Below are 12,510 nucleotides of genomic sequence, written 5' to 3' on the forward strand. Positions count from 1 at the left end.
AATTAAAAATATCCAATTGCAAGCAAATTCAGCATTCAAGAGACTGCTATAAAACTGTTTCAAACTGTCAGTTAATTCACAGCAATTCACACCAACAATTCTTGGTCAGAGTCTTCACCTTCATCTCTCTAAGGTGAAATGCAGAAATGACTGAGGGATTTTCCATGAATTAAGAGAAATTCCATCCTACCCAACATGCAGAGAAAGCCAGGCCAGATGAGACCTGCCCATTCTAATCTGAATAGTCTGAAGAAGTTCAAACACAAGCTGAAACTGATGGCAACTGTGTAAAACACACAACTTTATTCTGTGACTCTTTACAACTTGAATTTAAAATCACAAAGGTGCAGCAGTGACATTCATGAGCATTTGTTTTAATGGAAAAGCCTTTTTAAATTTTTAATTTCTCACAGGTGACAGAGGGTGTGATGGTGGTTACAGGACTTCCACTGTTCTCTGCTGTCAGTGTCTTCTTAGCTGAAGCTCTCTGTTGGTACTGCACTGGTTTAACATGAATAGCTGTAACAAAATACAACAAACACTGTGAGGTAGTTGTAGTTTCTGTATTTGGTCATCCTCCCCACATATGATTACATCTAAAAATCAATCCCCTCTTTCATTAGTGAAAGATTAATTGCCACGTTAATGTTTCCTTTTATTGTATTATCAAACCTAACGATTTGATATATACACTTTTGTGTGTTCCATGTCCTTGTGGTGTCCCACACTGAAAGGGAAAGAATCAGGCAGTTGCATAGATGCCTATGGCTGGATAGGAATGACAGAAGTCAGAGGGACCACAAAAACTCACAGAGTTTTATTTTGGAATGAAAAACTGGTTATTAAGTCCCTTCTAGTATAAACACACAGTGGTGACATTTTGAGTAAGGGGTAGGGAAGGGAGAAAGGGAAGGAGGGAAGGAGGGAGGGTGGAAGGGAAGGAAGGGATTATTTTCAATATAGAAACAGTACTTTTCAGGCTGACATGGCTGCCATTTTCATTATTTAAATGAAAATTCCTTTAAATCATTATTTAAATTATTTAAGTTCTCAAGCTAGAACAGATGTGTAGTTGTCGGCATCAGGTTCTAAGCAGAAATGATTTACAGTTACAAACCAAACAGATACAGGGCTTTGTCACTCACCTGGTGGTAAAAGGGCAGATGTCCCTCCAAGCTGTGGTTGATGTCAAGAACATCCCAGAAGTCCAAACCTTTTAACAGGTGCTAAAAGAAGAGGTCGAAGATTTTCCTTTGCATCTGAGAGTCCTGTTTGGAAATAGTTTTTGCGTTTTGTTGTCAACTGCTTTAAACAAACAGTAAAATCCACCTTTGTTTGTACAGGACACTCCTTCAACTGTGAAGGTCTAAAACCACCAGGCTTAAGCAATGCCTGAAAACAGGTAACTGAAAGCAGATATAGCAATGTGCAGCCAAAGCTGTGGCACTACAGCCCAAGAGCTACAAATGCCTTGGCCTCTCTCGTTCAGTGCCCTACTTTAAAAGATGTACAGGCACTGAGCTACCAGTCCCATGGGTATTAACAACAGAGCACACTGACCTGCAGTGTTACTAATCATAGCACGAGCACACTACAAAGTCAAACTCTCTGATATTAATGTTAACCTGCACACAAGTTAAAACAAACTGACAAATGAAGTGCAATTGGTATGGAAAGTTAAAGCCAGATTTTATTTCATGACAAACAGGTGTTATCTGAGGTGGTTCTAAGAAAGGATTTAATCCATGACCATAATGTAGGTCACTAGTTTTGATAGAGTTTGTACCTGGTATTCATCCAAGGAATCAGACTGAGCACATCAATAGCTGTCAAGAGTGTTCATGTAGTTTCTTTTTACACCAGCATTTATTAAAATAAAATAATCCAATTAAGCAGATGTCACAATATTTGTTTGCTGACTTCCCCATAATTTTCAATCATTAAAGCAGTATTTAATTAATAACAAAACACTACACTCTAATCCTATGCATCCAAGAATATTCATGTTTAAAACCTGAACCGCCCTCACCGTTTCTGCTGCCCTTCTGGTTTCCCCATGAGCTTCAGTAACTCAAAAGAATTGCAACCAACTTGGTAACTAAAAAAGAAAGCTTTGTGGAATGGGAAAAGTTCACAACAGGGGAGGGGAAAAAGCATTCTAAAATAGCCAGGTGTTCACCTCAACCCATACCAACTTCAAACAGATGCAAGGACAGTAGCTGAATCTGATTTCAGACTAAGGACATGAAAGATGAGTTTTATGTGCTCATGCTTTTATAACGTTAGAACGAATTCATTTTTAGATAAAGAATAGTATACTCCCCTACTCTCCAATTCTTTCACATAAAATTTGCTCTGAAAATAGCATGGCTGCGTTCCACTCTTTCAACTATTATTTGATCACTGCCAAATATTTGCAAGTTCAGATTTTTCCACATCTCACCCATCTACTTGATTGCAGTTCATGTAGTATCTACTATGTTTTGTTCTACTTCTATGAATAAACATACTGTGGCAAGGGATCAAGTCAGTCACAGAAAGAGAACGAATTACTTTGAAATACGAAGCTGAAAGAGTGCTGGAAGAAGAGCCCCTGACGGCCTTTCACTCAAGTCAAGGTTTAACCTTAGGAAAGGATGACAAGCCTAAGACAGCAATACTGCTTGGCAGCAGAGGAGGTGAAGGTGCGTTCAAGGTGTGGATGACAGTGCTTGTCCATGGCCTTACATGCTCATGAGATTGTCTTCATCTTCAGGTGAAGGATGAGTTTGTCCAATAAGTCTGAGTCTAAATAAACAGAAGTGTTGAGCAAAACTTCAAAAGAAACTAGGAGGACAAACAGAAGCCTGTGAGAATCTCACACAAGGGCATAAAAGAATTTTCTATAGAGTAGTTCTACAGACAAAATGACACCAACATTCCAAGTCTAACTCTTGTTTAACCAAGAGTTGCATTTTATTTTGATGGATATCACTAACTTAAATGCATTTTTGTGTACAGTGCTATTACAACTTAAATCTTCAACAGCATTAGCAGATGATCAAACACTTTGCAACCGTAACCTGTGAGAGAGAAATTCCCCTTAGGGACATGTGTATGTTTCCTTAGAACGTGTCTAAATTTGTGAAGAATATCTGCACATACTGCAGGGTGCACATGCCCATTAACAGACATGCCAGCATTTTATACACAAACTTTTTATCTCTAGTGCCTGTCATTTATTTACAGATTATTTCTTATGTATAAGCAAGTTTAAATCAGATTTAAAAGTTGCTCGAAGTTGTATTTCAGAGGGAAAAAAATGAATACCTTCAATTATCTGGTAGTTGCAGGGTCACTTACTGGGTTCAACTCCAATCAATCCAAGTATTTTCCTGCTTGTAATAGAAATAAGTCTCATGTCCAGAGGCACACTGCACATCTCACAGCTCCCACGCTAGGCAGTCACCTACCAGATCAGCTGTCTAGTGTGAAGCCCTGGTACACTCAGATCTGTTCCCAAGAGCTTTGACTGTGAGAGCCAGTGCATCCTGCACAGGCACATTATGATGTGCTACAGAGAACAGAGAGACGGCTTTATCAAACTGGTGTTTTCATCGACTTTGCACTTCTCCAGACAGATAGAAAAAATACAGCTGTTGAGTCTGTGCAATATATCAGAATGAGATGTTTAAAGCTCAGTATTGACCCAGCCCTCCTGTAGCTGCAGAGGTTAGTTTTGATTTAGAACCAGTATATGAACTCAATTTGAAATATAAATGAAAAGCTGTAAGTTCTCCTTCCCCCTGCCAAATCATTATTGGTCAGTTTTAACTTTAGATCATGAACAAGATAGATTCCCAATACTGCACAAAGTCTTTCACAAACATCTACACCCAAAATAATAGGATTTGTATGGATCTTTTTCTTAATTTCAGAGTATTTTTAACTGAAGAACAGAGCAGTTACTTTTGCTCCAGGAGAACTTTTTGTTACTGTGTTCCTGATCCCTGGAAATATATGATATTTGTAAATTTACAATAAAAAGTTCTGAAACAAATAGAGATAAATCTTAAAAAGCTTTTTTATTTAGTTACATAGAATCAACACAAGAAACTGAAATTATAATTAGGCAATTACTATATAACTTCCTATCATTTATTATATGTGAGTCTGTTAAGTGCATTTCATGCCATGTAAGCAGCAATCCAGGACAGACACTGAATCACTACATGTATTATGCATTATTAGAAATTAATTCAGTGAACTATTTCAAAGCTCTCTCATTTTAACTAGGTCAAATTCTGTTACCCAGAAGTGCAATGAATCTGTGTTTAAAATTTAAATGCCTTGAAAGAAATTTAAACTGCAGTTCTGAATGGAGAATATTTTAAGTGACATCTCTCAAAAAACCTAAACTTTCTCTAGATAGAATAATGAAGTCTGATTACAGAGCAAGAGAAAAATGCTATGTTGAGCTGTTGAAGAATACAAAACAGTCATTTAACTTGGAGTGCAGGTGTGAGATCTGACTTATGTGAGGTTATTTTCACTTCATGTTCAGATTCCTGTAAGTGATTGCCTATAATTCCAGAAAAATCCCCTGAAGAAAAGAGAAGTTGGTTATATCAAACTAAAAGTCTGTTTCCCATTGCTGTGCTGTTGCCATCTTGTATGTACCAGAAGCCACAAGAACCAAGTCCAATGCTGAGCTGTGAGAAACCCTTAGAACAATGTGTTCTTTGATCAGAAACACCTTCTACAAAAAAGAGAGGTATCTGTGATCTCTATTTTAAGCTATGCAGAAAAGAAAGTATTTGTTACAGTAGGAAGCTGTAATATACATCAGAGGAAGATTTTTAGTTAATGATTCCTGCTTGATCACATTTTAGTGCTAGAGTGAAAAATTATTAAAATTTATATTTATAATCTGATTTCATCATCCTAGCATTCTGAGAAATATTCAGCTGAAAAGAATATTGTCTATTATGAACTATTACATTAACATTATTATGATTTTGTTAGTAGCCTGGTTTTTTTATAAAAATACTGAAGATAGCTCAAAATTAAGACTAGCAATACATATGTTCTGAGGATTGATGCTGAATGTTAACCTTTAAGAAGTTTACTGATATCTTGATTTTAGTCATTTAACTTGGAAGATTACATTTCTTAGCAATGTAAAGAGATGAAAGTCACAAATACCATTTGCTTCACCAACAAAAATGTTTATTCACACTGATCCTGAAATTACGAGTGGAACAGTAGATAGTGAAGGAAGAACAAACTTTTTTATATTGGAATACACCTACTTTTTTAAGCAGTTCTAAAAGTGTCTCATATACCTAAAAAAGCCACATATTTGGTTTAAAACAACTGAAAACAAATAAATTTCTCAGCTTTGCTATTTAATTGCTTTAAAAAAAATTATAAGCCCATTTACAACCATCCCACATGATTTTTGCATTTCAGACACATTAACCAACACAGCTGCAGCAGCTGTAGTTCTGTTAGGATTCCTGTGTCGAAACATTTCAATAGATCACTAAACTGTGATAGTAGCAGAGAATTTCTAACTCTCATTTGAAGAGATTATGTACTACTACACATGTGCAACATTCCATGAACCAGAAGAGAGAATCTCTCGTGTAGTTCCAGTCATATCACTATCAGAAAGAGATACATCAAATTTGGAAGTCAGTGAAGAGGAAGGGAATTAAATATTGCAAAAGATACTGCCTAGATACATAAGAAAATTTAAAACTAACTAGAGGTTTTAAGGTGATCCAGAAACATTAAATAGGCATGATCTTCAAACATTATCTACATATTTGCAGGGTCACATTTCTGAACTAGGTTACACCTACCTATGTAATTACCATCTCTGCAACAGAATTAGCCAAACCCTTTAATAGAAACCTACTTTTCCCTCTTGCTGGTGGCAGCAATGACAGTCAGAAGGTGTCTGATTCCTTCTGCATCTGTTGGTAAAACTGCTTCTCTTTACAATCACCCCTGGTGTAGTCATCTGCAACTAACTGGAAAATCAATTAAGGAGCAGCACAGTCTGCAAAACTGTACTACAATGTCACCAGGTTTCACTACTTTATTGCTTAACAATGCTGCTAAAAATTATAAAAATAGTTCCTTAGAGCAAGGGGTTTCCCCTTTCCATTTCCCCTGAGAATATTTGTTAGACATGTAAAAAATGCTAAGAACACGGCTGGTTAAATTGGGCTGCAAACTTCTCAGAATTATTCTACTGAGAGCAGCCCATTCATCTATTCCAGTCCACACACCATTACTTTTGTAGCATTCTCTCCTGAACTGTCTTCCATTTTGATGCTGGGACTCAAATCTCACTCCAAGGGAAGGCAGTGCAACTAGGAAAAGCCACCAGACTACAGCCAGACACTAGGGACAAACCAGGAATATTCTTCACCTGTGTTACAAAACATCTTTCCTAAATACTTTTTAAGTCATGTTGAAAAAATCCTCACAACAGACCTACACCAGTGTAGGAGTCATCAGAAATGAACTTGCTTGCCTATCTCCAACAGAAGCCACCTTCCAATTTTTTGGAGATCTGCCAAATCTACACACAGCATACCAAAGGCCAAAAGTACAAGCATATTTATACAGTTCTATTCAGGCAGTATTTGCATAATGAATCTACATCACTACTTGGCTAAGCTACTATTATTATTAGATACTATTAAATATAATTATTTGCTTAAGTTTCTCTTGCCTTGATTTAAAGGTACAGTGCATTTTGTAAAGATTTCTACTAGAAAAGGTAAGAATATGAGTTTAGGTATATGTTACCAGAAAAGACTTTTAAAAGCTAGACTAATCCAAAGTGTTAAACAGATAAAAAAAGCATATTTAATAGATTTTCACGCTACATTTGTTTTGTAAAGAGTGGCCTATCAAGTAGAAGTGATATACTATTTTTCCTTCACCACTCTTCATTAACAAACTCTAGGAAGAAGTGAAAAGGTCAGATTTCCTTCTTTGGGTTTGACTAAATTACTGAATGCCTGGTAACACACTTAGAGGAGCTCACTCAGCTCCTCCTGACAGTGCTTAAATAAAACCTAAAGTACACGGACATCACAACAGTCATGGCAAAAATTTGCAGCCACAGTGGGACATTTTAATCCAAACTTTCTGCTTACACAAGATGCTTCTAAAGCTTTTGCTACATCCATTTTTCCCTTAAGTAAAGAGGTACTGAAAAGTGTACAGCAGCAAGTGCCTTCATTAAGCATCAGCAGCTAAAGCGACTTCTGCATTAAGGGAATAGGAATTTAGCAGAATAAACACCCCCTTTGGATTCCAGCTGGTCCTCAGAGATCAGAGGGGCTGGGGGTGACCAAGTTTGATTTCTGATTAGAATCAATTCAGCACTACAGGTCTGGTTGAATTCAATAAGAACTTTCATGATTACAGGTTCATAAATAGTACAGTTTATTGAAGCAACAGGAAAGTGGGTTCAGGAATGCCAGTTATAAGGGCATTAACAGTGGATTTTGTTTTTTAAAGGTACTGATAGCCTGAGTACAAATAATTAAATAAAAAGAATCCATTTAAATTCTGTATTTATCTAGAAACAGTGTTTTTCCTCGGAAGATTATTAACCAAAAACCTCAGGAGAAATTATCTCCCACTTCTCTGGTATAGCTGCAATACTACAGAGAGAAAAGCAAGAGAAGTTTACTTAATAGAGGGATTGTCATGTTATTTCAGGATATGGCCTTCTGGAAGCAGGTAGAGAGTGGAGCTATGTGAGCAAAAAGCTATAATCAGATTTGTGTTCTTGTGGTTATTTTGTTTGTTTTTCATAAGAAGCACTTGTTAGGCTGGAAGAATCCTTGTTATGCAAAAGTAGTATCAACTTTAACCCTACAGGACAAGCAGATAACTGAATGCAAACAACCCTCACAGCAGCTGCTGTGAATAGGATCTCAAGCTGAACAAACAAACGCCCAAAATGATGGCTGGAAACAACAAGAAATACAGCAAGAAATGCAACATATCCTGGCAAGCCAGCAGTGTACATGGCTCATTGTTTCAAAAGCCGACAAACCTCCTACTCCTGCATCTGGCACAAAGCAGGCTGTGAGCAGAGCAGTTCAAATAAGTGATTAGATGCCAGTTCTCAGAAGCTGCCACAGGAATGCAGCTGTTTCAGCAGCACAACCTGTCCCACTGTGCTCTGCACCCATCACAGCTGGTGAAAACATCTCAGGGCTACCCCACTCAGAGGTGGCAGCTGCCAGCCAGGGAGGGAGATGGGGACATACCCACGGGGAATGACCAGGCACAAGATTTGCCTGCCCACAGCACAGATTGCACACCATTACCTCCAAAAGAAATGAAGCAAATCCAGCTTCCAGTCTTGGCTTCTCTGCATTGTTAGTAACAAACAGTTTGGTTTTCCTATGAGCCTTGTTGTGGTCTAATGTTTTTGGCATAAATCTATGATTTCAAAGAAAAACGTCCTTGTTCTAAATACTTAACTTTCAACCTGAGAGTCAGTAAAAGAAGACAAGGTTGTCACTCTATTATCATATCAGGAGTGACATTTGAAGGAGTAAACCAGCCTTGAAAACAAGGCAAAATCAGGTGAATACATCTGTTCCCTGACAGCTTTTAGAAAACCAAATACAACGTGTAGGAGAACATGGGGATTTAAGAGGCTGAGAAGACTCTACTGGGGAATAAATAGGAAGGACTAGAAAATGGAGAAGCTGAATACATATGGTTCAAGACTGAGCAAGAACCAATATCCTATTTTTAAAAAGTGGCAAAAAAGTGAACAAGAAGTTGATGAGGGAGTTTCTTGTACTAAGTATAAGCAAATTTGGCAGAAAATAAATTCCCTTGCATTCCAGCTGGTCCTCAGTTATCAGAGGGGCTGGGGGTGGCTGGGCCTAATTTCTGAGTAAAAGCCAATTCAGCACAGCAAGTAAATGCAGAGCCAGTTCAGCACTACAAGTTCAGACACATTCCATAAGATCACGGCCTCATTCACAAATAGCAAATTATAGAAGCAGCAGAAATGCAGATTCTTATTGCATTGCTGGATTTAATTTCTTGCTCAGAAACTAGTGTGCCTCTACTGCTACAGCTGTGTAAAGAACAACAATAAGCTGAATAAGAGATTAAGCTATCCTGAATAAAAGAAGCCTGTCTTCTGAAATGTTAGATGGAATATGATTGAAGAGATGGAATATTGGTGAAGTTTTACCACACCTGCTGTAAGTACCACAAATGATAAAAAATGTCATTCCAGTTGCAGAAAAAGAGCAGAGGAACACAAATTAGCTTTACAGTCTACCAAAATTCAAACCATTTATAGCATCCCAAGACACCATGTTCAATGTGGCAGAACAAGTTTCATACTACACTTCTAAGAAGTGAAAACAAATCTTCTACTACATCAAGCCACACACAGAAAATCCACATTTCTACACTATACTTACATTGTGTAGAGATGATCCTCTGGACTTCGTTCAGATGTCTAACAAAAGGCATTTTCTCTTCTACAGAATATGTATCTATTTGATGAAGCTCATCTTCCAGGACAAACTTCAAAATATATTCTATAGGCCTGCTACAAAAAAAAAAAAAAAAAAAAGAAAAAAAAAAAAAAGAAAAAAAGTTATGGAATTTTCTGATCAGATTTTTTTTTTGTTGTCTAAAGCAAGAACTCACGAGTATGGATCCTCTTACAAAAAAACCCCAGCAGTACTATAGATAAGTAAAAGACTCCACAGGGGAAATGAGATAGAATGAAGAAAAAAAGGACAGTCTCTTGATAAGATTTAAGCTTTAAGCTTCCAAACTCTACTCAAAAAAGGAATGTAAAGCATGTAAACACTATCATTATATCACTAAATGCAAGTTAGGATTATACTCTTCAAACCTACTACAGTAAACAGATTTATAAAAATACAGGTTTAGTAAATGCAAAAGACTGAATATGCAACAGTCTTAAACATTACCATAGAATCTCTGAAGTAACACGTTGCCTCAAGAGGGAGGGATTGTTCAGAGGAAAATGATTATGAGAAAGGATATGCAGACTAAAAAATGCAGATGGCTGGAAAAGCAAACTCAGAAACAAGTGACCCATCCTAATTATCTCTGATAGCAGATGCTGCCAACAGATGCTCTCACATTATGCTCCAAGTACAGCTGTGAGAATCAGAAATAGACACCAAAGATGCTAAACTCAGAAAGATGCATTCCTTGCACCTCCAGAAGAGATACTTGAGACAGCACTCGAAACTGACAAGCACAGTTCTTCCAACCACCTCTGCCTTGTGAAGCAATCCAAGCGGACACCCAGCCCTTTTGCTTAGGCTGTTCATTTTCAGGCTTCACAGGTGTTGGCAGAAAAAGATATCAAGGGTTACTAACAGATGCACTAACCCTAAGAAACAGTTTATTTAAGTCATAGCTGTAGTGTGATGACAGTTACATTACCTTGCCTCATTTATCTTGGCTAGTCAACAGAGTTGTACAGTAGACAGTAAAAGCTATTTGGGGAAAAAAAAAAACCCAAAATATTTTTAACAATCCAAGAAGTTTTACATTAGAAACAATAAAGGAATTATAATTTACTCAGGTATATTAAGGGTTATAGATCTTGGAATTTTTTCCCTGATGAAGGTTCATCCTCTAAGTGTCACAAATCATTGAATAAAAAACAGCTTTAAGATATCTGCATCTGGTCAGATATAAACCTAATAGCTGGAGCAATGTAAAAGACCAGAGGAGATCTGCACATCAGCAAGCTCACACAAATATAAATAGCTTAATGCAAATAACAACTTTCTGATCCTTTTGGGATGCTGGAAATCTCCAAGGGCTATGCAGAGAACTCACTTTTTCAGAGCAGCATCCAGTTTCCTAGGGTCTGATTAATTTAGGGTTCTACAAACTGCAAGAGTACAGAAAGAGTAGAAAGGAAGAAAACATCTTCCCATACTCCAGTCTTTGATTCAGTGAAACTCCAGTGCTAATATCTGCTATAGTCTTTGTCAACAGTCGGAAAAAACACCACTGAAGTGCTTCGCCTTTCCACATGGAAGACACAATTCCAACTACTGCCAGTACTGTACTTTTACACTGGCAAAATTGGTATAAACTAACTAGGCAAAACTATAATAGACTGGACTCAAACACTCTTAAGAAAATAATAGGCCATCATTTACATCCAGTGAGACATCACCAAAGCCAAAATAATGCATGAATTTCTAGAACACACAATTTTTTGTAATTATGCTTAAACCAACCAAAATTGCTATAATAATATTTTCATGATTTTCTAGGTTCCTTTTAATAAACAGAAGGAGAGAAATTAGACCACATCCCAACCTCGAGAGCACTGCAGCACCTCTGCTTTAAGCAACACAAAATTCTTACTGGACTACAAAATACAATCCGGGTTCCAGTACCAGTTAGCTGAAAACAGATGGCAGTGCAGAGAGCCCGGGTCCCAGGAGAGCTCCCTAATCGAGTCACTCAGTAACTCAGAAAGCTTTCATTTAGCAAACAGACCAGGTTCAGTTACCTCTGTGGCCCAGCTGGGCTAGCAGCAGGCAGGGCTGTGGAATCATGATGGCTGATCCCTGATGTCCCATGGACACATACAACCGGCAAAGAAACCCAACCTTTCAGCGCTACTTTTGGCTGACCATTCTTTCGGCTGTTGCCATCCAGTAAGCGATTGCTACCGCTGGAGCACAGCCGGGCCTGGCCTGGCAGCACAACAGGGCCACCACTGCTGCTGCCGTCCCTGCTAGAAAGGGCGTCCCCCTGGGGCCACAGCGCTCCTGCAGCAATAAACCCAAGGGATGGGGGTGAGGGGGGATGTGTGGCACCTTACAGCCCTTCTGACAGAGATACAGGCCCATCCCCAGAGACAGACGGTCATCTGCCCCAGCGCCATCCTCCTGCACAGAAACCCTGATTAACTGAATTGCCTGTGTAGGATTTTCAGCCTACTGCTCATGCTTGTAGCTTGCAACAGCTTTGCCTGGCCCTGCTGAGAAGATCCCAGGTCAGTCTTGCTGGACCTGTTTTCCAAAGCAGCCTTTAAATCCGTGCACTGCAGCGGCTCTCGCAAGCACCTGGGCGAGCAGCCTGGCTGTGCCAGAGCAGTGGCTGGTGGCTGCGAGTAGGAGGGTGTAGAAAAGCCCCCAAATGAACAAGTGTAGATAGAGGTTGACCTGTGCTGTCTTGAAGGAAGAATACTGTATCTTCTTTTCTAGCTTTTATTTTCTGCCGAGACCCGTATATTGAACAGCCGTCTCAAGTGTTGTGAGGATGTTAGGAGGCGCAGAAAAAGGAAAAACCGCGACGCTGCTGTTTAATAAATAAAGTTCAACACAGCTGCTCGACAACATCCCCAAAGCCGGCCGAGCCGCGCCCCTTCCCTGCCGGTAGCCAATGCGAAGCGCGCTTGCTGCGGGCGGCGCGGCGGGCGAGTAGCGCGGGGCGTTGTTGCGGGGCCGGGCC

The 12,510-nt window shown here is 38.8% G+C and overlaps 1 long non-coding RNA gene across 4 annotated transcripts; it reads right to left on the reverse strand.

Annotated features, from left to right (window-relative positions):
- Positions 1-274: 274 nt before the first annotated feature.
- On the reverse strand, positions 275-12,430 carry LOC132332610 (uncharacterized). Of its 4 annotated transcripts, none has more exons than XR_009487954.1 (5): positions 12,222-12,430; positions 10,474-10,526; positions 9,468-9,595; positions 1,146-1,268; positions 275-519 (listed from the first exon to the last, which is right to left on the reverse strand). It is a non-coding gene; the product is annotated as an uncharacterized LOC132332610 (long non-coding RNA). The 4 variants fall into 4 exon arrangements; XR_009487953.1 differs by having other exon boundaries at positions 9,468-9,598; XR_009487952.1 differs by lacking the exon at positions 10,474-10,526.
- Between the last annotated feature and the right edge of the window lie 80 nt (positions 12,431-12,510).

The sequence above is a fragment of the Haemorhous mexicanus genome, chromosome 12, assembly GCF_027477595.1.
Source record: "Haemorhous mexicanus isolate bHaeMex1 chromosome 12, bHaeMex1.pri, whole genome shotgun sequence".
Classification (NCBI taxonomy): domain Eukaryota; kingdom Metazoa; phylum Chordata; class Aves; order Passeriformes; family Fringillidae; genus Haemorhous; species Haemorhous mexicanus.